At 46.3% G+C, this 26,030-nt stretch overlaps 1 non-coding gene across 1 annotated transcript; it reads left to right on the plus strand.

Moving 5' to 3' along the window:
- The first annotated feature begins 17,575 nt into the window (after positions 1–17,575).
- LOC142804317 (U5 spliceosomal RNA) lies at positions 17,576–17,699 on the plus strand. Its single transcript, XR_012894588.1, has one exon. It is a non-coding gene; the product is annotated as a U5 spliceosomal RNA (small nuclear RNA).
- The last annotated feature ends 8,331 nt before the right edge of the window (positions 17,700–26,030 follow it).

Below are 26,030 nucleotides of genomic sequence, written 5' to 3' on the forward strand. Positions count from 1 at the left end.
GATTAGCGGCTGTATAAGGGCCATAAAATTCCTCGCAGTAAAGCGGGTAAAAACATACAATTAATAAAATCATGACCATGCCGTGAAAGGTGTGTGTGGTGCGAATAGATGGCAAAAGTTAATGATAATAAAAACTATGGTCCCTATTGGAAAAATTGCCATGGTGGATACTGGAAAACATGGTGTGCGTAGTGGAAATAATAGTGGGCATGGTGGAAATAATAGTGGGCATGGTGGAAATTATGATGGCTATGGTGGGACGTAGTGGAAAATATGGTGGTTATGCCGGGACATACTGGGTGTTATGGTGTACAGATGATGGGTAAAGTGGAAATGATGGTGAAAAGCAGAGGCTAGATAGTGGGCAATAATGGGACACTCTGCCCACCATTGCGATAATGCTGGGAAGCCCTAAGCATATGGTGGGTGGTGCTTATTATGGTGGGCTACATGATGTACCAAGCTGAGAAACTCTTCCCACCATTGCGATAATGCTGGGAAGCATTAAGCAGATGATGGGTGCTGCTTGTTATGGTGGGCCACATGGTGTACCAAGCTGAGAAGCTCTGCCCACCATCGCGATAATGCTGGGAAGCAGTAAGCAGATGATGGGTGGGCTTATAATGGCGGGCAAATTATATAGTGTGCCAAGCTGGGATCTGTACACTACATGTTCGACCATCATGATTTCCACCAAAGGTTAGGCCTACTGACCGAGCCCGTACAATTGTGTTATCCGTGCTTCCGGGTTTCAGAATACACGATTACGACGATTAAGTATGACAATACAGCGCAGCGATATGGCATCAATTAACCTAAATGAAGCATTTTTCATTGTGTATGGTGTTCGCTCAAGAAGCAACAAACATCGATGTGACGCGATTAAAGCACTCTCAGAGAACGTAATTAAGTGTCTTCTCACCGACAGCCGCCGGTCGCACTCGCCGGCACTTCTCTAGCTTTTGTACGAGAACTCAGACGTGGCAATTCGTGTGCTTGGTGAACCATTATGATAGCGTAATGTTTCCGGTACACTGCATTCGTTTTGGCCAAACCATTATGTAGTTGTTGCCTTAGCGAAAGAGCTACAGCATTGCGCTGGCGCGACCGCCCTCTACATTGCGCGAAAACATCCCAATACTCAATCAAATAAATTAGGCGGGCGTATCTATGAAATGAGCCTAGAAGCGTCATAAAGCGTGAGCAGATGTCGCCCTTTAGAACGAGCGCGAAACGGATATTAAACTTGGCAGACCCCACCGGTAAACAGTTGCTGCTCCCCAGTCCACTTGGTTTTTTTTCCCTTGAAGTTGTGAATTGTAAAACAAAAAAAATAGCACTAGTGCCAATAACATAGTGGCAATCGTTACAGGCCGCAGTTGCTTGTGTTTAATAAATGTGGAATTTTTAGTAGCAGGTGTAGATCTTGTCTATGTTGTGTACACGACAAACATAACTTAAGTTGAACCTTAAGTTTGTATGCCAACTAATTATTAAACACGCCAACACCGTCATGTTGGTGTGGCGCACGTCCATCACCAACTCTGCTGTGTCTTCACCTTCGGCTGATGTGAATTGTAATATAATAAGCGTAGCAACCCGCATGTGAAGTTTACCGGAAATAAAGAAAAAAAATGTTGGTGTGGCGCAGTGGTTAGCGTCTTCGAAATGGAATCCGCAGGTTGCACGTTCGATCCTCCGTGGCGCCTTGTTTTTTTTTTTTTACGGGACGGCTGTTTTTTTATACCGTTTTTATAGAATTCTTTTTTATTTTTTGTGGCAGCTCGTCACGGTGATTCTGACGTCATTTCGCGCTCAAGTGTTGCCGGCACTGAAGCACCCACCATACCCACCATGCGCCATGGTGGGTGTTTCCCACCATTCACCCACTACATTAATCCACTATAATGGTGGGTGGTGGTTTCCACCATGCCCACCATTCGTTTTTTTCCGATAGGGCAAGGTTCCATGGAAAGAGTGAACTCTGGAGCGAGGCCTATCAGCCGCCAACTGAACCGGTGCACGGGAGTTGCAATGGGTGACAATGCGTCCGAGCTAGATGAACGGCTCCCAGTGAAAGTATGGAGCATTAGGTAGGGTTGCGCCCCAGCACTGATGATAATATATGGTGTTTTTTGGTGCAAGGGCCATTTGATGGCCAAAGAGCGCCAGTTCATGAGACAAGAATGTGGACAATGATTGTGATTAGCGGCTGTATAAGGGCCATAAAATTCCTCGCAGTAAAGCGGGTAAAAACATACAATTAATAAAATCATGACCATGCCGTGAAAGGTGTGTGTGGTGCGAATAGATGGCAAAAGTTAATGATAATAAAAACTATGGTGGACATGTATGACATTAGCGCAAGTGCCTCACTCGTTCATACCCTTGCGTCCAAGGGCCGTGAGGCAAGTGCTTTATTGTGTAGCCACCGCAGCGAAAACCTCACTGGAGAGGTCGTGCTACAGTATGCCCGGGTATATGACATGAAAGCTATGAATTTCTTTTAAAAATGCTAACAATGATTTGTGACTAAAAAACGGTTCCCTACCGACGAACATTGCAAAGAACTGTTAGTGCTTCACCACATCTGTCACACAATGGTGGATCGCCACCGGAGAAAAGATATAAGTGTGTCGTGTATGTGTGACCTATCCTAAGCCTCGTTAATGTTACCTCTGTGTGACGTGATTTTGATACTGGTGGCCAATGGCCAAGGCGTGGCTTGATAACGTGTAGTTTGTTTTGTGTGTGTGTATCCCACTTGCTCTGCCAGTAGTCCCTGAGTTTTCATTTGAGAGACGACTTAAGATCAAGGGCCGGGATTGATGAAGGTGTAATGGCGGTGCTTTCGTGGGCGGATGCAGCAAGCTGATCCGCCATCATGTTGCCTTGAATCTCACGGTGCCCTGGCACCCAGCACACAACAACATGTCGGTTGAGTGTGTAGAGTGTGCATAAAATGGAGTAAAGTGAAACGAGGACAGGAATTTTTTGTTTTTTAAGACTGTGCAGAGCCGTTACCACACTGAGGGAGTCTGTATAAATTACTGCTTTTTGTATTTGTGATTGTTTGATGTGTTTATCTGCCACAAGTATCGCGTAAGCTTCCGCTGTGAAGATACTTGTGCCTGGATGTAGAGGGCCAGGCATCCGAAAAGGAAGGGCCAACAGCAGCGTAGGGCACAGAGGAGTTAGACTTAGAGGCATCTGTAAAAAACTCAGGACGTGTGTATTTGTGTTGAAGTTCCAAGAAGTATGTTCGAATATGGGCAATAGGCGCATGTTTAGTAACTTCTAGGAAAGACACATCGCAATCTATAGTCTGCCACTGCCACGGTGGCGGGTATGCTACAGGAGCCATTAAACTGTGTTCGACTGACACTTTAGTGTCCTCAGCTAGACCCTTCAGGCAAACTGAGAAGGGCTGCCTCATTGAAGGCCTGTTTTGAAAAAGAATGGAGCTTGACAAGTGATTAATAGTAGAGTATGAGGGGTGCCTCTTGTCTGCTTTCACCTTAAGGAAATATACAAAGGACATGTAGGTTCTTTGCAGATGAAGCGACCACTCATTTGACTCAACGTAAAGGCTTTCTACAGGGCTGGTGCGAAAAGCACCCGTAGAAAGGCGGATGCCCGGATGGTACACGGGATCCAGCATCTTCAAAGCACTTTGAGTCGCAGACTGATAAACAATGGCCCCATAATCTAAGCAGGTGCGAATTAGGCTTCTACACAGGTTCATGAGGCATTTCCTGTCACTACCCCACGTAGTACGTGACAACACTTTTAAAACATTCATGGCTTTTAAACATTTTGTTTTTAGATACTTAATGTGCGGTACGAAGGTCAACTTGTTGTCCAAGATTAATCCTAAGAATTTATGCTCCATATTAACAGACAGACGTCGACCGTTCAGTTCAATGTCGGGTTCTGAGTGCATGCCTCTCTTTCTGGAGAACAAGAAACACGTGCTTTTTTGTGGGTTCAGTCGGAATCCGTTTTCCTCTGCCCATTTGGATACCTTATTTAAACCCAGCTGAACCTGCCGCTCACACATGGCCAAGTTGCATGACTTGAAGCCAAGCTGAACGTCGTCGACATATGTACAATAGAACATATTGCGGGGAATATACAAGTGCAAAGAATTCATTTTAATAATAAAAAGTGTGACCACCTTGTGGCACGCCTGTTTCCGGAACAAATGTTTGGGAGAGCACACTGCCCAGACGGACACAGAATGTCCGGTTTGACAGGTAAGTTTCGATTATATGAAACATTCTTCCGCGCACACCAAGGTGGGACAGGTCTCTTAGAATTGCGAAACGCCATGTTGTATCATAAGCCTTTTCGATATCGAGGAACACAGAGAGAAAATATTGTTTATGGACGAAGGCGTCTCTGATCTGTGCCTCGATACGAACAAGGTGGTCTGTGGTAGACATACTTTCTCGAAACCCGCACTGAAATGGGTCGAGCAAATTATTTGTTTCAAGAAATTGTACAAGTCGGCAGTTTATCATTTTTTCGAAGACTTTGCACAACCAGCTTGTAAGTGCTATAGGCCTATAACTCGAGGGTAAAGAAGGGTCATTGCCCTCTTTCAAAATGGGAATAACAATAGCCTCTTTCCAGGAGGTAGGAATAGTGCGAGAAGACCAAATAGCATTGTACAAACAAAGTAAGGTTTTTCGGGTTTCGTTTGGTAGGTTTTTTAACATTTCATACATCACACGGTCAGAACCTGGGGCAGAAGTACTGCAGGAGTTTAGAGATGTTCGGAGCTCAGCTAGACTGAAAGCTTGGTTATATGCCTCGTATCTAGTGGATTTGTGTTCGAGTTTCTGCTTTTCTATTCTTGTTCTGTATTTTTGGAAAGTGTCAGTATAGTGGGACGAGCTGGATACCTGTTCGAAGTGCGCACCGAGGAAGTTTGCCTGATCTTCCAAGGTATCACCCTGAGTGTTTACGAGTGGAAGTGTGTGTACTTGTTTTCCTGCTATCCTACCGACCATGTTCCAGACTTTAGCCTCCTGTGTGTATGAATTAACCCCTGATAAAAACTTCTGCCAGCTTTCTCTTCTGGCCTGCCGACGCGTTCTCCTGCCTTGAGACTTTATTTTCTTGAAGGTTTCAAGATTTTCGGCTGTCGGTGAGTTCCGAAGCAGCCTCCAAGCTCTGTTTTGCTGTTTGCGCGCGTTTCGGCATTTAGAGTTCCACCATGGCACACATCGTTTTCCAGGGTGTCCATTTGTTTGTGGGATGCATTTTGTTGCAGCATCAATCAAAAACGCTGTGAAGTAGTTCACAGCAACATCAATGTTCAAAGTACAGATGTCATTCCAACCTAGACAAGCGATAGTATAAAACTGTTCCCAGTCGGCTCTGTTTATGAGCCACTTGGGAACACGTGGTGGACACTCAGTTACTGTCGTTGTGCTCAAAACTACGGGGAAGTGGTCACTTCCGTACAGATTACTGACGACTTTCCACTGGAGTAGATGCACAAGAGATGGAGATACTATGCTCAGGTCTATGGAGGAGTAGGTGTTATTAGCGAGGTTATAATAGGTTGGTTCTTTTCGATTTAGGAGACACGCGCTCGATGAGATAAGGAACTGTTCGATCAGTCGACCTCGCGCGTCATACCGAGAGTCACCCCATAGCCTGCTATGCGCATTAAAGTCTCCAAGGAGAACATAAGGCTCCGGAAGTTCATCAATTAGAGAGTGTAAATCGCGTTCTTGCAGCTGATAGCTGGGAGGAATGTAAAAAGTGCAGATTGTGATCAGTTTATCAAAAAGAACCGCTCGAACAGCCACTGCCTCAAGGGATGTTTGGAGTTGTAAGTGTGTGCATGCTATTCCTTGATTCACTATGATGGCAACACTTCCGGATGATGTCATAGCATCAACACGGTCTTTTCGGAAAATAACATATTTACGAAGAAAATTTGTGTGTTTTAAATTAAGGTGTGTTTCTTGTACACACAGCACTTTTGGTGAGTGTTCATGTAAGAGTTCTTGGATGTCGTCAAGGTTTCTGAGAAGGCCCCTGACGTCCCATTGTATAATTTGAGTGTTCATGGTGAATGTGAAATAGTGCTGTGTGTACGAAAAGCGAGTGGCTGTTTAGAGAAGGAATTTGAGTTCACTTAACAGGGCCATCACCAGGCCCTGTTATCTGCTTTTTTGTTTTCTTGACGCGCTCCAGGAAGCCACGCCGCTCTTTCGGCATCAAGGGTGCCGACGTATCCATTGCCTCCTCGGAAACACTGGATGCCCGCACGTGCGGGCTGTTAATTCGAATTTCGGGCCTCGCCTGGTGAGGTGAGGCCTTGAGAACGGAGGACTCTGGAGTCTCCGGTCTCTGTTTGGGTGTAGGCGGTGTAGCCTGGGCTACAGCCGCCTTCGGGGCAGGTGCCACAACCACCGTCTCGGTATGCGCGGGCCAAAGGAGTGGCGAGGGCTGATGCGGCGGTGCCCCCTGACGCGCCGCATCAGCGTATGTAGGTCCATAGAATGGAGCGACTCTTCGCCGTGCTTCCTTAAATGTAATGTTCTCCTTCACCTTCAACGTAATTATTTCTTTTTCTTTTTTCCAGTATGTGCAGGAGCGTGAATATGCGGCATGGTTTCCTTCGCAGTTTACACACTGTGGCGGTTGTTTGCAGTTCTCAGACACGTGACCTAGGACTCCACATTGTGCACAAGTCTGGCGACCACGACAGGTTTTAGAGCTATGGCCATACCTCTGGCATTAGAAGCAACGACGAGGGTTTGGTATGTACGGCCTGATAGATGTCTTTGTGTACCCTGTTTGAATAGATTCCGGTTTACTGGATGCAAATGTGAGTATCAAGTGTTTCGTCGGTGTTTCCTTATTATCTCTTATAATGATGATTCTCTGTACATTAGTGACATTTTGGCTCTTCCACCCCTCCAAATGTTCAGTCTCAGTCAAGTCAAGTAAGTCCATGTCAGATACCACTCCGCGAGTTGTGTTAATTGATCTATGTGGTGTTATGGTTATTGGTATGCAACCGAAATCTGAAAGACGGTCTAGCTTTTCAAATTGTTCTTTGTCACGGATTTCGAGGAGAAGGTCTCCACTAGCCATTTTGGTTACCTTGTATCCTGTGCCAAGAGTTTCGGTAAGACATCTAGAAACCAGGAAAGGAGAGACGGTTCTGGCTTGCTTTTCAGTTTTTTCACAGTGGATAACATGATAGTGAGGATATGTTTCTTTGGGCTGGTTAAAAAAGTTTATATCATCGGTGCGTACCCGCTTTAAGCCAGTACGATCAGACAGTAAGGGGAATGCTCTGTGCATGCCTGTCTTATTTTTGTTCAGCAGCGTTGGCGGCCACCCACCACGGAGCCCAACGAGGGGACGCTACAGGTTTGCGGATGCTGAAACCTGCAGACGCCAGCCGTACAACGCCACTATAACCCAATGCGCCTAGACCAAGGTAGGCTATTTGCACAGGGTTAACCCTAGCCGCCAGGAAGTTTGGAAGTAAACGGAAGAGAGTAGAAGATAGGACAGATAAACAGTAAGAGATAAAGACGAAGATGTAGGGAGAGAGAGATAGGAAAAGGCGACTGCCGATTTCCTCTGGGTGGGTCAGCCCAGGGGTGCCGTCTACGTGAAGCCGGGGCCATAGGGGTGTGTTGCCTCTGCCGGGGGGCCTTAAAGGTCCAATCACCAAGCGTCGGCTCAACCCCCAGGATCCCCTTTTCCCCGGACACGGCAAGGCCACGCACGGCTAGGCGTGGGAGGGAGTCAAAACTCCCCCGTTAGCTCGGGTCCGTGGTGTCGCTACACACCAAACGCCTACCTGCGCAGGCGCCCCTGCGGGGGTGCCCTAGCACTTCCACCGGTGTTGCGGTACAGCGCGAACCAAAGGCAGATAAACATTGACACAGCGACTCTCTGCAGCCGAACTTTGTATCCTCTAATCCATGGCTCGTACCCACTATGGGGGATTGGCCAAAAGAACATGTAGTCTCATGTGGACGATAACTGCATTATTGCTTACAACGAAAAAAAAAAGGGGGGGGGTGGAGTTGTATAGTGAAGACAGTATGTGAAAAAAAAGAAAGAAACCAAAGATTTAGATAGTGAGAAAAAAGAATCAACAACAAAGTAGACACTAATAGCTACAACTTCATTTTGGGAGCCGACCAGACAGCTGGTTTTGCCAAATCCGATTAATTTGGTATGTCACGGATTTATCCAGAATTGAAAATCACTTTTAAACCCGGGTTTTTTTAGAGTATCTGGTAACGTGGGCTTTATGTTGAAAAACGTTTAGAGTCTTGAATAAAATTACACACCGCATCGAATGCATCTCTGCGGCAATTTCCCAAAACAGAGGCACCAAAACTTAGAACATTTTCTGTGGTTAAATTTAAACCTAGCTTCGCAAATGGAATATCTAAAAGTCGCTTCCTAATTAATGCATAGTTACGACTTGAGCCAAAATAATGTTCAATAATTTCTGATTCTTCGCAGAATGGACAAAGGGGGGATAGTGTCAGACCAGCTCTGGGTAAATAAAAATTTAATGGGGGGACACGGCACCGGAATCTGGAGATTATAATTTCAAGTTTTTTAGACGGACTCCACTGGGCTTTCCATGGAAATTTGAGGTGCTAATAATCTGGCCAGCCGAACAGCAAGATCACCTTCTTTATTTTTGATCAGCCAGAGCTCCACTACCTGTTGTCCGCCAAATCTCCTTATCGTCGTTTTGGTCCACCAGTACACCCGCGTCAATATGTTTAATTTTATACTGAAGCTATAAATTTGAAAACAACTTAAGCTCATCCTCAGTCAAGGCGCAGGCATGTAGTTTCCCAAAATTAACTAGAGGGCACTCTGGCGCTGCGATCGTTTAGCGACCATAGGAATGATAGGTAGTACTACAGTGTACTAGGTGTAGTAGTACACATATTTGCCTAGTCTTCGTTCTTGCGGGCCGCGAATCGTACTTGCGGCTTCGTTTATTGCTGTGTTTCAGTTTTGTTTTGAAAGAAAGAACGAGCCCTTTTGAATTTGTGACTTGATTCAAAATGGTGTGCCTAAAAGAATAAGGCTGTGAAGCGCAAACGGTGAACATTTGCTAATTTATGTTTTTGTGATAAAACAGCTCCAAGGTACACGAATACACACGGAGCCAAAAGGAGGCCAGAAGTACGAATATTAGAGAAATGTGTGTACTACACATCATTCCCATGCTCGCTGAAGCGCCGTAAGTTGCAGCTCCCATAGACACTAGCGCCAGAGTTCCCTCTAGTGTATATTAAGAATCTCTATGGGCGCAGGGACCGTTTGGAAAGCCCCAGAATGAATGGTAGTGGGTTGTCATCGCTCAGGTCTGGTGGCTAGAAGGAGAGGTGCCAGCATCAGCGCGCCGGAGACGGCGGAGAGCGAGCGAGAATCCATCCGGATGCGGCGGCGCTGCGGTCGCTTTTAAGATGTCCCTCCTCGCGCCCGCGCATCAGTTGTTTTTAGTTGCAAATATTTCACGCTACCCTGCGGATTATAACAAAGTCTCCCTCTCACAACTCTGGCAGCGCGCTGCAAAGCGTGTATTGGCACTGAAAACTAGTGTTTTCAATTCACTTCGTAGTATTTCAGCTACAAAGCTTAGAAAATAGAGAATCAAGTGACTTGCCGTGAGCTTGACACCAAAACAAAGTCCGAGCAGTTTTCAAGTTTGATGCCGCAGTATTCTCTGTGAAGTCTGAATGCACGTAAAGGTATCGGCAACCGTTATTTTCATGACTTGTGCAATCAAGGTCTAATTTTACAAGCAAGACATTTATTTTCTCGAAAGGGAAAAACAACATGAAAAATAAACACAACATATGCATTAAGGTTGATGAAAACTGCAAGTTATATGAAACTTAGATAAAAAGCTAGTGAATAAGGCAAATAAAGAGAACACTAAATATACGATGATACAATGTGCATACATACATACATAACATTGAGATTTCATTGGCAAACATAGATGCAGTCACAGACCAGTTCACGAAAAAATTGATTTCTGCGTATGTGAAACACAGCCAGACAGTGACATCACTGTTGTTAACGGGAGATTTATAACAATGTGAACAAGACAATAGTAAAATCACAAGAAACAGCAAAGTATGAGTAATGCACAAAAACATTAAATAAAACCTTATTCTCTGAGTTAACACTATGACAGTAAAGTAATACGTCTCAACTTCAAGAACTTCATTTTCTCTCTCTCTTTTTTTTTGATTGGACACATTTTCTCCGGCAACTAGAAAATGCATTCTGGTCAGTGTAAAAAATCTAATTATCTGATTTGTCACTTCCAGTTTGTGGTGTTCACAGCCGACCATATTTAACTTCATAACAGACAGGCAAGAGATAAGGTCTTTTGTGCGGTCACTTTTCAACGTATTGTAATTGAAGCAATAGGTGAATGCATCTTCCATAGCTTTTACCAGGTCTGTTAAAAGACTAGGACGGGTACAGAAAGCATAATTCTGCCGTAAGCAAGCTGGAATTCAGAGTGAAGCAACAACCTGCTACATTCGTTGCACTTCGTATTTTTCACCATCTTCCGGGCCACATAGCCACTGACGTAATGTGATCTGGGAATCACTTTTGCGTCCAATGAAATCAGTGTGGTCAGGGAGGGCTTCACAAGCAACAATAATTTCGTGAACCTCATTGAGGCGCCCCACATCTAGCTGCTCATCCATCTTATTCTGCCATTTTATTGAATTATTGTGGATGCCAGGACATAGAAAGCTACTGAGTACTCCAGAAGGTATACATGTTTTCACTGGAGGGTGACTGATGATGATATATGTTGTTTAATGGCGCAAGGGCCATTGATGGCCAAAGAGCGCCAGGAAATGATATCTGATGAGAGCAATGGTTATGGTAAATGGCTGTAAAAGGGCCTAAAATTCTGCGCTCTAAAGATGCGTAAGACATATATTTATTAAAATCATGAAAGTGAAGTTAAGCATGCCTGGTGAAAATGAGTCTTTAGTTATCATGACATCATAAAATAGGAGCGTTATATTAGCACCGATTTCTCACCAGCGCCCTTGGTCCCAAGGGCCGGGAGACAGGTGCTCTTTTGGATGTAGCATCCGCAGCAGCAGCCTCTTTTCAGAGGCCGTGCTACCGATCAGTTGAGTAGATAACATGGAAAGTATTTACTTTCTTTAAAAATGCATTCAATGCATTATATTTAAAAAGAGGTTCGCGACCAATAAACATAGCTGGGTGAAGGGGTATGTGTTCCTTGTACGCTACTGGAAAATGTTTTTTCCTGTAAGCCTCTAGCTCAGAGCATTCAAGGAGTATGTGAAGTACGGTAAGTGGACGGCCACATCTGTGACAGCTGGGTGGTACCACCGGACAAAAGGTGTGTGTGCGTGCTGTGTGTGTGTGCTATTCTAAGCCGACAGAGACTGACCTCTGTACGGCGTGTTTTCGACGTGGGTGGCCAGTTACCGAGGTATGGTTTAATCAAGTGTAACTTGTTATGAGTTTGTTGATCCCATAACTTCTGCCAGTAAGCCCTGAGCTTTTTCCGTATGTTTGGTTTTAGGTCCATTATAAGGACAGCAACTGAGGAGTTGGCAGAGCTTCCGTTAATTGACCTGGTGAGCTGGTCGGCCAACACATTTCCTTCGATCTCGCGATGTCCTGGCACCCAGCACACGACGATATGTTGCTTGGAAGTATAGGCCGCGCAGAGTATTGAATAGAGGGATATAATTATAGGGTTTCTGTGTTTTTTTAAGATTTTTCAATGCTTTTACGACACTCAGGGAGTCTGTGTATATAACTACCCTTGGCGTATTCAATTCTTTGATGTGTTTAACGGCTACGAATAACGCGTAAGCCTCGGCTGTAAAAATGCTTGTGAGGTGGACAGAACGCCGGCACCCGAAAAGGATGGGCCGACCGCCGCATAGGACACGCCAGTATGGGACTTGGATGCATCAGTATAATATTCTGGACAGTCATATTTATGTTGCAGCTCTAAGAAATACATCCGAATGTGTATGGGGGAGGCATGCTTTGTGACAGCTACGAAAGAAGTGTCACAGTCTATAACCTGCCACTGCCATGGCGGGAGCCGCAGAGTGGGGGGGGGGGGGGGGTCTGAGGTGGTATTCAAGCAGTGGGACATATGTTTCTTCAGCTAGGTCTCTGACACGCAGCGAGAAAGGGCGTGCCATTGCGGGTCGATTGTAAAAAAGTTGAGAGCTGGACAGGTCGTTAATGGTGGAATATGCAGGTTGCTCACTGTTCGCATTTACTTTAAGGAAATATATGAAGGAAGAATATGTTCTCTGCAGATGGAGTGACCACTCGTCCGATTCTACATAAAGGCTTTCAACTGGGCTTGTTCTAAAGGCGCCTGTGGACAGGCGGATGCCTTGATGATGAACAGGGTCCAACATTTTCAGAGCGCTTGGCGTGGCAGAGTGATATACTGCCCCATACTCAAGACGTGAGCGTATAAGGCTTCTATACAGATTCATGAGGCACTTTCTGTCGCTGCCCCACGTTGTTCGTGACAGCACCTTCAGGATATTCATTGTTTTCAAGCGTTTATTTTTAAGATGTTTTATGTGCGGTACAAAGGTTAACTTCGCGTCTAAGATTATACCTAGGAACTTATGTTCTGTGTTTACGGGTAGACGCTCACCCTTAACGACCAGTTCAGGATCAGGGTGCAAGCCTCTTTTTCGTGAAAAAAGGACACAGATGCTTTTCTGTGGGTTCAGTTTGAACCCGTTTTCATCAGCCCATTTGGATACCTTGTTAAGGGCGAGCTGAACCTGTCGCTCACAGATCCCAAGAGAACACGATTGAAAACCTATCTGCACATCGTCGACATATGTTGAATAAAAGATATTACGTGGGATGTACAGACGGAGAGAATTCATTTTTATAATAAAGAGCGTACAGCTGAGCACCCCACCCTGTGGCCCTCCGGTTTCCTGTACAAATGTTCGGGACAGAACATTGCTCACTCTAACGCGGAAGGTACGATCAGACAGATAGCTTTCAATGACACTGAACATATTACCGTGTATACCTATGTGTGAGAGGTCTCTCAATATTCCAAACCTCCACGTAGTATCGTAAGCCTTCTCCATGTCGAGAAACACAGATAAGAAAAACTGATTATGAACAAAAGCCTCACGTATGCGTGCCTCCATACGTACAAGATGGTCGGTGGTGGATCAGCCCTCTCTAAACCCGCACTGGTATGGGTCGAGCAATTTGTTTGTTTCTAAGTAGTGGAGTAAGCGGCAATTAATCATTTTTTCAAATAGTTTGCAGAGGCAGCTTGTTAACGCTATAGGTCTGTAACTTGATACAGAAGAGGGATCCTTTCCATGCTTCAAAATTGGAATTATAACAGCCTTCTTCCAGGAGGAGGAGATCACACCTGAAAACCATATGCGATTATAAAGAGAGAGAAGGGTTTCTTTAGTTTCGGAGGGTAGTTCCTTCAGCATCGCGTACATTACGTTGTCAGAACCTGGGGTAGATGTATTACAGCAGCTAAGTGCTGTTCGCAGTTCTGCTAAGCAGAATGGTGCATTATATGTCTCATTTCTTACGGATTTTCTTTCTAACTTTTGTTTTTCTATTCGTGCCTTGTAATTCTGGAAGGATTCGGAGTAGTATGAGGAGCTCGATATATGTTCGAAATGTGTGCCAAGAGAGTTGGCTTGATCTTCGAAGCTTTCCCCGAGGCTATTAACTAGTGGAAGAGAATACGTTTGTTGGCCCTTAATTTTCTTTACCTTATTCCACACTTTTCCCTCATCTGTGTACGAGTTGATACTCGATATAAACTTTGTCCAGCTCTCTCGTCTAGCTTGTCGACGCGTTCTCCTTGCCTGCGATTTGATTCGCTTGAAATTTTTCAGGTTTTCAGCTGTAGGGAAATCGCGAAGCAACGCCCATGCTTTGTTCTGAATGGTCCGTGCTTTCCTGCATGCGTCGTTCCACCTTGAGACTCGCCGTTTAGAAGACATGGCGCTCGTTTTGGCAATATATTTAGATGCGGCATCAAGTATAAAAGCTGTAAAATACGTGACAACGTCATCTATGGTCAGGGCAGACAGCTCAGTCCATGTCATGTGTGTAAGTGTTCTATACCCTTCCCAATCAGCTGAGTCAATCTTCCATCGAGGAACCTGCAGGGGTAGTTGATCTTTGTTCGGCGCACTCAGGATGATTGGGAAGTGGTAACCCCCGTAAGGGTTTTTAAGAACGTTCCACTTAAAAACAGGTAAAAGGGATGGTGATGAAGTGCTAAGATCTATAGAGGAGTACGTGTTGTTTGCAAGGCTAAAATACGTAGGCTCCTTTATATTTAAAAGACATAAACTAGAAGAGAAAAGGAGCTGCTCAATGAGACGTCCTCGCGCATCACAGTGAGCATCGCCCCACAGGACATTGTGTGCATTAAAATCACCTAGAACCAGAAACGGCTCTGGGAGATCATCTATTAATGATTCTAGCTCACGTCTGCGTAGCTGTTAATGCGGTGGTATGTACACAGAACATATGGTAATGAGTTTGTTAAAAAGTACAGCTCGAATGGCCACATCCTCACGGGCCGTTTGGAGCTTCAAATGTTGGCATGCTATACTACGATCAGCTATAATGGCTACACCGCCAGATGGTACGACAGCATCCTCCCGGTCTTTTCGGAAAATAATATATTGTCGTAGGAAGTCCTTGTACTTAGGAGTTAAGTGCGTTTCTTGCACACACAGCACTTTCGCGTTGAACTTACTCAGAAGTTCTTGGACGTCATCTAAATTTCTAAGTATTCCCCTTACGTTCCACTGTATGATGTTGTCCATAGTGTAAAAAAAGGGAAAAGTGCTGTGTGCGGAGAGGACAGAGATTAGCTCATTTTACAGGGCCTTTGTCAGGCCCTGTAATTGGCATTCGGTCCTTTTTGGGGCGGTCGAGAGAAGCTCGCCGCTCCTTCGGCGCTTCCTGCGCCGTTTGGCTTGGACTGGTGTCCATAGCCTCTTGCGAGGCACTGGACGCCCGCTCAACAGAGCGATCTGTGCGTCGCTTAGACTTCGCCTCGATCGACGAAGTCTTTGTCCCCACCGAGCTGGGGGTCGATAAAGCCCCCTTGGCCTCTTGATTGCCCTGGCTGCTGCCAGAGCTTGTAGAGGTCACTGGTGTGGACAGGCTGAATGTCGGCAGGGCAGCGCTGGCTGCTCCCGCCTTAGGGGCTTGTGGCATTGGCCTCGGCTCGCTAGGCGAGGTCCGGGCAAATGCCAAGGGCCTTTGTGGTGCCGCCCCTCGTTGCACCACTTCGGCGAAAGGTGTTTTTAGTGCCAATGTTAACGACATCCGTTGTCTTTCTTCCCTGAATGTGATATTTTTCTTCACTTTTATAGTTATTATTTCTTTTTCTTTTTTCCAGGCTGGGCACGCTCTGGAGTATGCGTGGTGACTACCTTCGCAGTCAGCACAGAGGACCTCATCATGACTACATTCATCAGCACTGTGGCCGGTTGTGCCACACTTAGCACAGATCAGCTGCCCTCGGCAGCTCTGGGATGCATGACCAAATCGCTGGCATTTGAAACAACGCCTTGGGTTAGGAATGAAGGGTCGCACATGGAGTTTTATACAGCCAGTTTCGAGAGTCTCAGGTAAAGTGGTTGAGTTGAAGGTGAGTATTAAGTGCTTTGTTGCTATTTAGTTGTTGTTGCGTCTGATTTTGATTCGCTGGACATGTATTACACCTTGGTCCTTCCATCCATCAAGAAGCTCTTCTTCACTCAGTGTCATCAAATCATCGTCCGATACAACGCCCTTCACTGTATTCATGGTACGATGTGCACTCACAGAGACGGGGATGTTACCAAAGGCTACAAGATGCGAGAGTTTATTGTACTGTTCCTTGTCTTTTAATTCGAGAAGCAGATCTCCACTTGCCATCTTCGTGGCCTTATAACCGGTTCCAATGGTCTCTCTCAAGCACTTGGCCACAAGGAAGGGTGAGATAGCTCTAGCTCTCGTAGATGATTGTTCGCAGTCGAGGACATGGTATTTTGGGAAAGTTTCTCTGTTTTTGGGCCAAAGTAGTGAAGTTGCGTCAGCGCGTACCCTTTTCGAGGCACGATCAGTTATAGAGGGGGTCGAGGATCCCATGGGAAAATGTGTTTTTTTCGGTAACAGCGCCTACCACCCACCACGGAGTCCAACAAGGGGACGTGGCAGAGCATGTGGGCATGTCTGCGCAACGTCAGCAGTACGCAGTTACTATAACCCAATATGGTTTACCCTAGTTTGGATAGCCACACAAGGTTAACCCTTGCCGCCAGGAAAAACAGAAGTAAATTGAGGAGAGGAGAGAACAGGAAAGATTGAAAGTAAGAGGAAAAGACGAAGATGAAGAGAGGGAGAGACAGGAAAAGGCGACTGCCGGTTTCCCCTGGGTGGGTCAGCCCAGGGGTGCCGTCTACGTGAAGTCGGGGCCAAAGGGATGTGTTGCCTCTGCCGGGGGGCCTTAACGGTCCAAACACCCAGCGTCGGCTCAACCCCCAGGATCCCCTTTTCCCCGGACAGGGCAAAACCACGCACGGCTAGGCGTGGGAGGGAGTATAAACTCCCCCGTTAGCTCGGGTCCGTGGTGTCGCTACACACCAAACGCCTACTTGCGCAGGCGCCCCTGCGGGGACTGGAGGGTGACTGTGTCAAACTGTAAGAACTGAGGCAATTCACAGAGATGAAAAATTGTGTCGGCGAAGGGTGATCTTTCGAGCCAGACATTTGCTCAAGAATTAAAAAAAATCGGCAGATCCCCCGTACCTGGGAATCGACGTTATGCGAACCATGCAGAGGAATGGTGACCGTGTTGCAATTTTTCTTTGTCTCGCATCTTGGCAGATGCTAGACGTCATCAAGTATTTATAGCCCAAGGTTTTCTTGACATAGTGCCGGATCGAAAGGGTGCTGGTTAGAGTGACGCGGAGTCCTTTGGCAGTTGACTCACATAGGAACCCACCCTCCTTAGGTACAGTGTTTTCCCAAGTTGCCAAGAACCTGTTGATAACATGCTTGTAGCTACGGACGATGAATCTTTCGTCGAAATAAGCTTCGCACACAACGCAATCCTTTTCCAGTGGTTTGTCAGATCCCAGGCTTTGTTTGCGCTGTTCATCGTCGGCGGGAGCAGAGAAAAGAGACGCTTTCTTCCCTTGCTTGCGGGCCGAAGCATATCCCACATTGCATCCAGGTGCAAAGCAGTGTCTTTGCTGTGTACTCATCACTGTTGTTTGGTCATATTGGCACGTATTGATCCCAAACAAGTCCAAATAGGCAAAGCGCAGACGTTGCGGCTTGCTAGCACACGAGCAAGCGACTAAAAGTGCCGCGCTAGCGGCTGGCAAGCGCTCTCGACGATCGTGGTGGCGACTTGTGCGCCGCTCCACGGTGGAACGAAATACCAGCACGCCTCCTTTCAAGGCACGGCCGGGACGATGCTGACACCTATCCTTCCTAGCCACCATAGCTCAGGTCTCTTCTCAAGTCCAAGCACTAATCTTTCACCTTTTACTAAAGATTAAGGTGGGGAGGGACACTCTTATGAGGCTATAGGCCGATTTTCGGAAGGCCTCACCCGTTTGGGTGAAGCCTCCCACCAAATTGTAGCACCGAGTCAAGAGTGCGACGGTGCGTCAACTTAACTTCGCCGTCATTTTGGAGTCGGTTTAAACAGTTATGGCAAGACACACAAGAAACGGGAAAGTCAATGTGATATTCCGATATGGTATGAGACGCTACATCTATGCTCAGCGCTGCGTAGACGACGCTTCGCTCAAATACGACTTGTCAAATACGACTTGCAGAGCTCCAAAAACGAAACAAATCTCATACTTAACGGTCTTTAGCCAACAAAGGTGCTGCTTCGGTGTGTTTCACCCCACTTCACTACCCACGCTGCGCGAAGATTGAGACATGAACTGAACGAAATGTAACTTAGAAGTGTGGCAGCTTGGGCTAGTTGGTATGGCTTGACGATAGTTATAGCGCAAGAACAAAACGACGACACAGAGACAAGGACACTAGCACCGATTCAAGTTATCGTGCGGCACATACACAGGACTTCAAAAATAAATGGTCTTTTTGGGGTTTCTTTCTGACCCACAACAATATTTGACATCTATCTCGCGTGTCCTTCCTGCCTATCATACCTCTGCGCCGATGATGATGATGTTTGATGTTTTATGGCGCAAGGGCCGATTCACGGCCAAAGAGCGCCAGTTCATCTTACTAAAAATATGGACAATGATTGTGATAAGTGGCTGTATAAGGGCCATAAAATTCCTCGCAGTAAGGCGGGTAAAAACATACAAGTAATAAAATGATGACCATGCCGTGAAAGGTGTGTGTGGTGTGAATAGATGACAAAAGTTGGTGATAATAAAAGACGATGGTGGATATGTATGGCATTAGCACAAGTGCCTCACTCGTTCAAACCCTTGCGTCCAAGGGTCGTGAGGCATGTGCTTTCTTGTGTAGCCACCGCAGCAAAAACCTCTCTGGAGAGGTCATGCTACGGTATGCCCGGGTATATGACATGAAAGCTGTGAATTTCTTTTAAAAACGCTAACAATGATTTATGACTAAAAAGTGGTTCCCTACCGACAAACATTGCAGGGTGTGAAGGTATATGTTGTCGGTATAGTAATGGAAAATGCTGTTTTCTTAGAGTTTCTAAATGTTTACACTGGATTAGTATGTGAAGGACTGTTAATGTTTCACCACATTTATCGCACAATGGTGGATCGTCACTAGACAAAAGATGTGTGTGTGTTGCGTATGTGTGTCCTATCCTGAGTCTCGTTAGTATTACCTCTGTATAACGCGATTTTGATACTGGCAGCCAATGACCAAGGTGTGGCTTAATAATGTGTAGTTTGTTTTGTGTGTGTGTATTCCACTTGCTCTGCCAGAAGTCTCTGATGTTTCGTTTGAGAGACGGCTTAAGATCAAGGGCTGGGATTAATATGGGTGTAGTGGCGGTGCCCTCGTGGACGGATGCAGCAAGCTGATCCGCCATCACGTTGCCTTGAATTTCACGATGCCCTGGCACCCAGCACACTACAACATGTTGGTTGAGTGTGTAAAGTGTGCACAAAATAGAGTAAAGTGAGATGAGGACAGGGTTTTTTTGTTTTTTAAGACTGTGCAGAGCCGTTACCACACTAAGGGAGTCTGTATAAATTACTGCTTTTTGTATTTGTAATTGTTTGATGTGTTTAGCTGCCACAAGTATCGCGTAAGCTTCCGCCGTGAAGATACTTGTGTCTGGATGTAGAGGGCCAGCATCCGAAAAGGAAGGGCCAACAGCAGCGTAGGACACAGAGGAGTTAGACTTAGAGGCATCTGTAAAAAACTCAGGACGTGTGTATTTGTGTTGAAGTTCCAAGAAGTATGTTCGAATATGGGCAATAGGCGCATGTTTAGTAACTTCTAAAAAAGACACATCGCAATCTATAGTCTGCCACTGCCACGGTGGCGGGTATGCTACAGGAGCCATTAAATTGTGTTCGAGTGACACTCCAGTGTCCTCGGCTAGACCCTTCAGGCGAACTGAGAAGGGCTGCCTCATTGAAGGCCTGTTTTGAAAAAGAATGGAGCTCGACAAGTCATTTATAGTAGAGTATGAGGGGTGCCTCTTGTCTGCTTTCACCTTAAGGAAATAAACAAAGGACATGTAGGTTCTTTGCAGGTGAAGCGACCACTCATTTGACTCAACGTAAAGGCTTTCTACGGGGCTGGTGCGAAAAGCACCCGTAGAAAGGCGGATGCCCAAATGGTGCACGGGGTCCAGCATCTTCAAGGCACTTTGAGTAGCAGACTGATAGACAACGGCCCCATAATCTAAGCGGGTGCGAATGAGGCTTCTATAGAGGTTCATGAGGCATTGCCTATCACTACCCCAAGTAGTACGTGACAACACTTTTAAAACATTCATGGCTTTTAAACATTTTGTTTTTAGATACTTGATGTACGGCACGAAGGTCAACTTGTTGTCCAAGATTAGGCCTAAGAATTTATGCTCGGCTTTGACGGACAGACGTTGCCCGTTCAGTCGAATGTCAGGTTCTGAGTGCATGCCTCTCTTTCGAGAGAACAAAACACACGTGCTTTTTTGTGGGTTAAGTCGAAATCCGTTTTCATCTGCCCATTTGGAGATCTTATTTAAACCCAGCTGAACCTGCCGCTCACATATGGCCAAGTTGCATGACTTGAAGCCAAGCTGAACGTCGTCGACATATGTACAATAGAACATATTGCGGGGAATGGACAAGTGCAAAGAGTTCATTTTGATAATAAAAAGTGTGCAACTAAGCACGCCACCTTGTGGCACGCCTGTTTCCTGGACAAATGTTTGGGAAAGCACACTGCCCAGACGGACACGGAAAGTCCGCTTTGACAGGTAACTTTCGATTATATGAAACATTCTTCCGCGCACACCAAGGTGAGACAGGTCTCTTAGAATGCCGAACCGCCATGTTGTATCATACGCCTTTTCGATATCTAGGAACACAGAGAGAAAATATTGTTTATGGACGAAGGCGTCTCTGATCTGTGCCTCGATACGAACAAGGTGGTCTGTGGTGGATCTACCTTCTCGAAACCCGCACTGAAATGGGTCGAGCAAATTATTTGTTTCAAGGAAATGTACAAGTCGGCAGTGTATCATTTTTTCGAAGACTTTGCACAAGCAGCTTGTAAGTGCTATAGGCCTATAACTCGAGGGTAAAGAAGGGTCCTTGCCCTCTTTCAAAATGGGAATAACAATAGCCTCTTTCCAGGAGGTAGGAATAGTGCCAGAAGACCAAATAGCATTGTACAAACAAAGTAAGGTTTTACGGGTTTCGTTTGGTAGGTTTTTTAACATTTCATACATCACACGGTCAGAACCTGGGGCAGAAGTACTGCAGGAGTTTAGAGACATTTGCAGCTCAGCTAGACTGAAAGCTTGGTTATATGCCTCGGATCTAGTGCATTTGTGTTCGAGTTTCTGCTTTTCTATTCTTGTTCTGTATTTTTGGAAAGTGTCAGTATAGTGGGACGAGCTGGATACCCGTTCAAAGTGTGCCCCGAGGAAGTTTGCCTGATCTTCCAAGGTATCACCTTGAGTGTTTACGAGTGGAAGTGTGTGTACTTGTTTCCCTGCTATCCTACCGACCATGTTCCAGACTTTTGCCTCCTGTGTGTATGAATTAATCCCTGACAAAAACTTCTGCCAGCTTTCTCTTCTGGCCTGCCGACGCGTTCTCCTTCCTTGAGACTTTATTTTCTTGAACGTGTCAAGATTTTCCGCTGTTGGCGAGTTGCGCAGCAATCTCCATGCCCTGTTCTGTTCCTTTCGCGCATTACGACACTCCGTGTTCCACCATGGGACGTGTCGTTTGCCGGGCATTCCAGATGTTTGCGGTATGCACCTGGCTGCTGCGTCAGTTAGAAAAGCTGTGAAGTACTTCACAGCTTCATCTATGTTTAACCTACATATGTCTGTCCAACTCAAACGTGTAGTGTTGTGGAACTGTTCCCAGTCTGCTTTGTTTATCAGCCATTTGGGAACATGTAGAGGACATTCATATGTTGTTTGTGAACTCAACACTACAGGAAAATGGTCACTTCCATATGGATATTTTATGATTTTCCATTTCAATAGGGGTAGAAGTGAAGGTGATACGATGCTGAGGTCTATAGACGAGTAAGTTTTGTTGGCAACGTTATAGTAGGTTGGCTCTTTCCTATTCAACAAACAGGCGCCGGAAGAGAAGAGAAATTGTTCAATGAGACGACCTCGTGCATCACAGCGAGAATCGCCCCACAGTCCACTATGTGCATTTAGGTCCCCAAGAAGCAAATAAGGTTCCGGTAGTTCGTCTATTAGGGACTGAAATTCACGTTTTTCAAGACGTTGGTGGGGTGGTACATACAAAGAGCAGATGGTGACGAGTTTGTTTAAGAGTACCGCTCGAACAGCCACCGCCTCAAGGAATGTCTGGAGTGGTAAATGTGTACACGCTACTCCTTGGTTAATAATAATGGCTACGCCACCGGATGACGCCACAGCATCATCTCGGTCCTTTCGGTATATGACGTAAGCACGTAAAAATTTGTATTGGAGGATTTAAGATGTGTTTCCTGTACACACAGCACTTGAGGTGAGTGTTTGTATAAAAGCTCTTGGACGTCATCGAGGTTTTTAAGCAGGCCTCTGACGTTCCAATGTATAATTTGTGTTTCCATATTGGAAGTAAAGTAGTGCTGTGTGTACGTTAAGGGAGTGACTTGTTTAAACTGAAAGGTCGAGCTCAAGTAGCAGGGCTATTATCAGGCCCTGTTATGAGCTTTTTAGTTTTCTTGGCGCGCTCCAGAGAGCCGCGCCGCTCTTTTGGCACCAGAGGTGCCGCCATATCCATTGCCTCCTCGGAGGCACTGGATGCCCGCTCATGCGAGCTGGTTTTTCGAAGCTTGGGCCTCGCCTGGCGAGGTGAGGCCTTGAGACCCGAGGACCCTGGAGTCCCTGGTCTCTGTTCAATAGTAGGCGGAGTAGACTCAACTACTGCCGCCTTGGGGGCAGGCGCCACAGCCAATGGCTCGCTCTGCGCAGGCCGAAGGAGTGGCGAGGGCTGGTGCGACACTGCCCCCTGGCGCGCCGCATCAGCATATGTAGGGCCATAAAATGGCGAGACTCTTTTTCTTGCTTCTTTAAATGTAATGTTTTCTTTTATCTTTAAAGTGATGATTTCTTTTTCTTTTTTCCAGAAAGAACAAGAACGTGAGTACGCGGCATGATTACCGCCACAGTTTACACAGTGTGCAGGTGCTTCGCAGTTGTCGGACGCATGGCCCACGACTCCACACATAGCACAAGTTTTCTGGCCACGACAGCTTTGCGAGCCGTGGCCATATCTCTGACAATGGAAGCAACGGCGGGGGTTGGGAATATATGGCCTCACAGATGTTTTTGTGTACCCAGTCTGAATTGTTTCCGGCAAATCGCTCGAAGCAAAGGTCAGTACTAAGTGTTTTGTTGGTATTTCCTTTTGATCTCTTCTTATCTTAATGCGCTGTACGTTTGTCACGTTCTCGCTCTTCCATCCTTCAAGAAGTTCAGCTTCGGTCAGGTCAAGCAAATCTGCGTCCGAAACGACCCCGCGAGATGAGTTCATAGACCTGTGTGGCGTAATACTGATGGGTGTGTCTCCAAACGTTGTGAGGGTGTTCAGTTTATCAAATTGGTCTTTGTCACGTACTTCGAGGAGTAGATCTCCACTGGCCATTTTGGTAACCTTGTACCCGGCACCGAGAGTTTCGGTTAAGGACCTAGCCACTACGAAGGGGGATACTGTTCTGGCTTGCTTGTTAGTTTTTTCGCAGTGTATAACGTGGAAATGAGGAAAGGTTTGTCTTGGCCGGAGGAAAAAATTGATATCTTCGGTGCGTACCCGCTTTGAGGAGGCACGATCACTTAATAGGGGAAATGCTTTATGCATGCCAGTTTAATTTTCTTCAGAAGCGTTGGCGGCCACCCACCACGGAGCCCAACAAGGGGACGCTACAAGTTTGTGGATGCTAAAACCTGCAGACGCCAGCCGTACAACGCAACTATAACCCAATGCGCCTAGACCAAGGTAGGCTATTTGCACAGGGTTAACCCTCGCCGCCAGGAAGTTTGGAAGTAAACAGAAGAGAGTAGAAGACAGGACAGATAAATAGTAAGAGATAAAGACGAAGATGTAGGGAGAGAGAGATAGGAAAAGGCGACTGCCGATTTCCCCTGGGTGGGTCAGCCCAGGGGTGCCGTCTACGTGAAGCCGGGGCCAAAGGGGTGTGTTGCCTCTGCCGGGGGGCCTTAACGGTCCAATCACCCAGTGTCGGCTCAACCCCCAGGATCCCCTTTTCCCCGGACACGGCAAAGCCACGCACGGCTAGGCGTGGGAGGGAGTAGAACCTCCCCCGTTAGCTCGGGTCCGTGGTGTCGCTACACACCAAACGCCTGCTTTATCAGGCGCCCCTGCGGGGACCTCTGCGCCGTGTCCGCGTGAAAAACAGGGCACTGTGGAATTACAATAAGTATGATGTTGTGAGAGGAATATGGAAAGGGGTCATGGTTCCTGGTCTGACATTCGGCAATGCAGTCTTGTGCATGAGATCAGAATTTCAAGCAAAATTAGAAATTAAGCAACGTGGAATAGGTAGGCTTGCCTTAGGAGCTCACGGAAATACACCAAATCAGGGAGTACAAGGTTATATGGGATGAACATCATTTAAGGACAGGGAAGCTAGCAGCAAGATCAAATTTGAGAAGCGATTGAGAGAAATGGGGGAGGAGCGTTGGGCAAGGAAGGTCTTCAGCTACTTGCACATGAAGAATGTCTATACGAAATGGAGGAAGCGAACCAGAAAATTGACTGGTAAATACTTAGAAAACAGCAGAGGGCCAAACCAAAAAAAATTTTCGGTTAAGAAGAAGGTGAAGAAAGCTGAGACCGACACGTGGAGAATTGGCATGATTAAGAAGTCCGCACTAGAGATCTATCGAACTTTTAAGCAGGAAATTGCGAAGGAAAGAATCTATGATAATACTCGGGGTAGTCATCTACTTTTTGAGGGCAGGACGGGAGTATTGCGAACCAAGACATATCGGGCCGAATACGAAGGGGTAGACACGGTATGCAGTGCATGTGGAGAGGAAGAAGAAACTGCTGAACACTTGATAATGTTCTGTAAAGGGATTCACCCAATAGTTCAGGATGATGGCACAGAGTTCTTCAAAGCACTGGGGTTTAGGGACAGGGAGGGCAAGATAGACTTTAAGCGGGTAGAAATAACTAGAAGGAGGTTATCTGATTAGTAGCTAAAGTCAAGGCATGAGTGAAAATCAAACCCTTCAGTGCAAATTACGAATCCTCAACCTCACTATGTAAAGGGAAAAAAATAAAACTAGTTTTACGGTTCATTAAGTATTACGGCTTGATGGCGCTAGCCACCGCCCGATCTAAAGGGTACAGCCATATCCGTCCATCCATCCATCATCTTCATGGTTGTGGCAGTGGTAGTGCCGGTAGTGACCCCTGGCAGAAGGCAAGCCTTGGTGGCGGGCGGGAGTTGAGCGCAACGTTTCTAGAACTAGATAAGTAGCAAAACTGAGCGATGTTGCGCGCCGCCGCCGCTGCCAGCGACAAATGTGGCGCTGCTATCGCATGCAGATTCACTCACTGCATACTCGCTCGTGTCACTCCCGTAACCCCTATCGCCTGTACATGTTGCAGTGCGTCAATAGCTGTGGAGTCTTCTTTCTGCGTGAACAGTTTTGTGCTTCAGCGCGCCCTGTTCTGCTTTGTATGTGTTGCGTGTTTTCATCATGCCCAGATGTTGCCTTCCTGGCTGTAGAGTGGCTACAGGAAATGAGACACCATGACATTTCTTTTGTGCCCGCGTATACCTGGGCAGCGAGCGGTATGGGACCACGCTATTCCTCGGGCAGATAAGAAACTGCCCAACACCTCACGTGTGTGTGATATGCACTTTCATGAGAAGGACATCCTGAAGCATTTCACTCACATCATCAATAGTAAGAAGGTACAAATCCCCGAAGGAAAGTGGGACTTCGTCGAAGAATGCGTTCTAGGGATATTCCCGAATTCGCCCACTTACCCCGATTTAGCCCGCATACCTTTGTCGTGAGGCCCGCGACAAAGAAGCGAAAGCTGCCCGATAGGAGTGGGGTACCCTCCAGAATATCATCGGCGAAAATTAATGGACTATCGCCAAGCATTGAGCTCGAAAACAGTGAAATAAGTCCCGACATATCATCAACGAGTGGCGTCATTTCGCTTTAAGACATAGAAAAGGTTTGCCTGCTGCATGCTGGCGGAAAGTTGTTGAGAATGGCGAGACTTGCAAGACGTCTTGTGGTGTTTCTAGTGCTC

The sequence above is a fragment of the Rhipicephalus microplus genome, chromosome 3, assembly GCF_043290135.1.
Source record: "Rhipicephalus microplus isolate Deutch F79 chromosome 3, USDA_Rmic, whole genome shotgun sequence".
Taxonomy (NCBI): domain Eukaryota; kingdom Metazoa; phylum Arthropoda; class Arachnida; order Ixodida; family Ixodidae; genus Rhipicephalus; species Rhipicephalus microplus.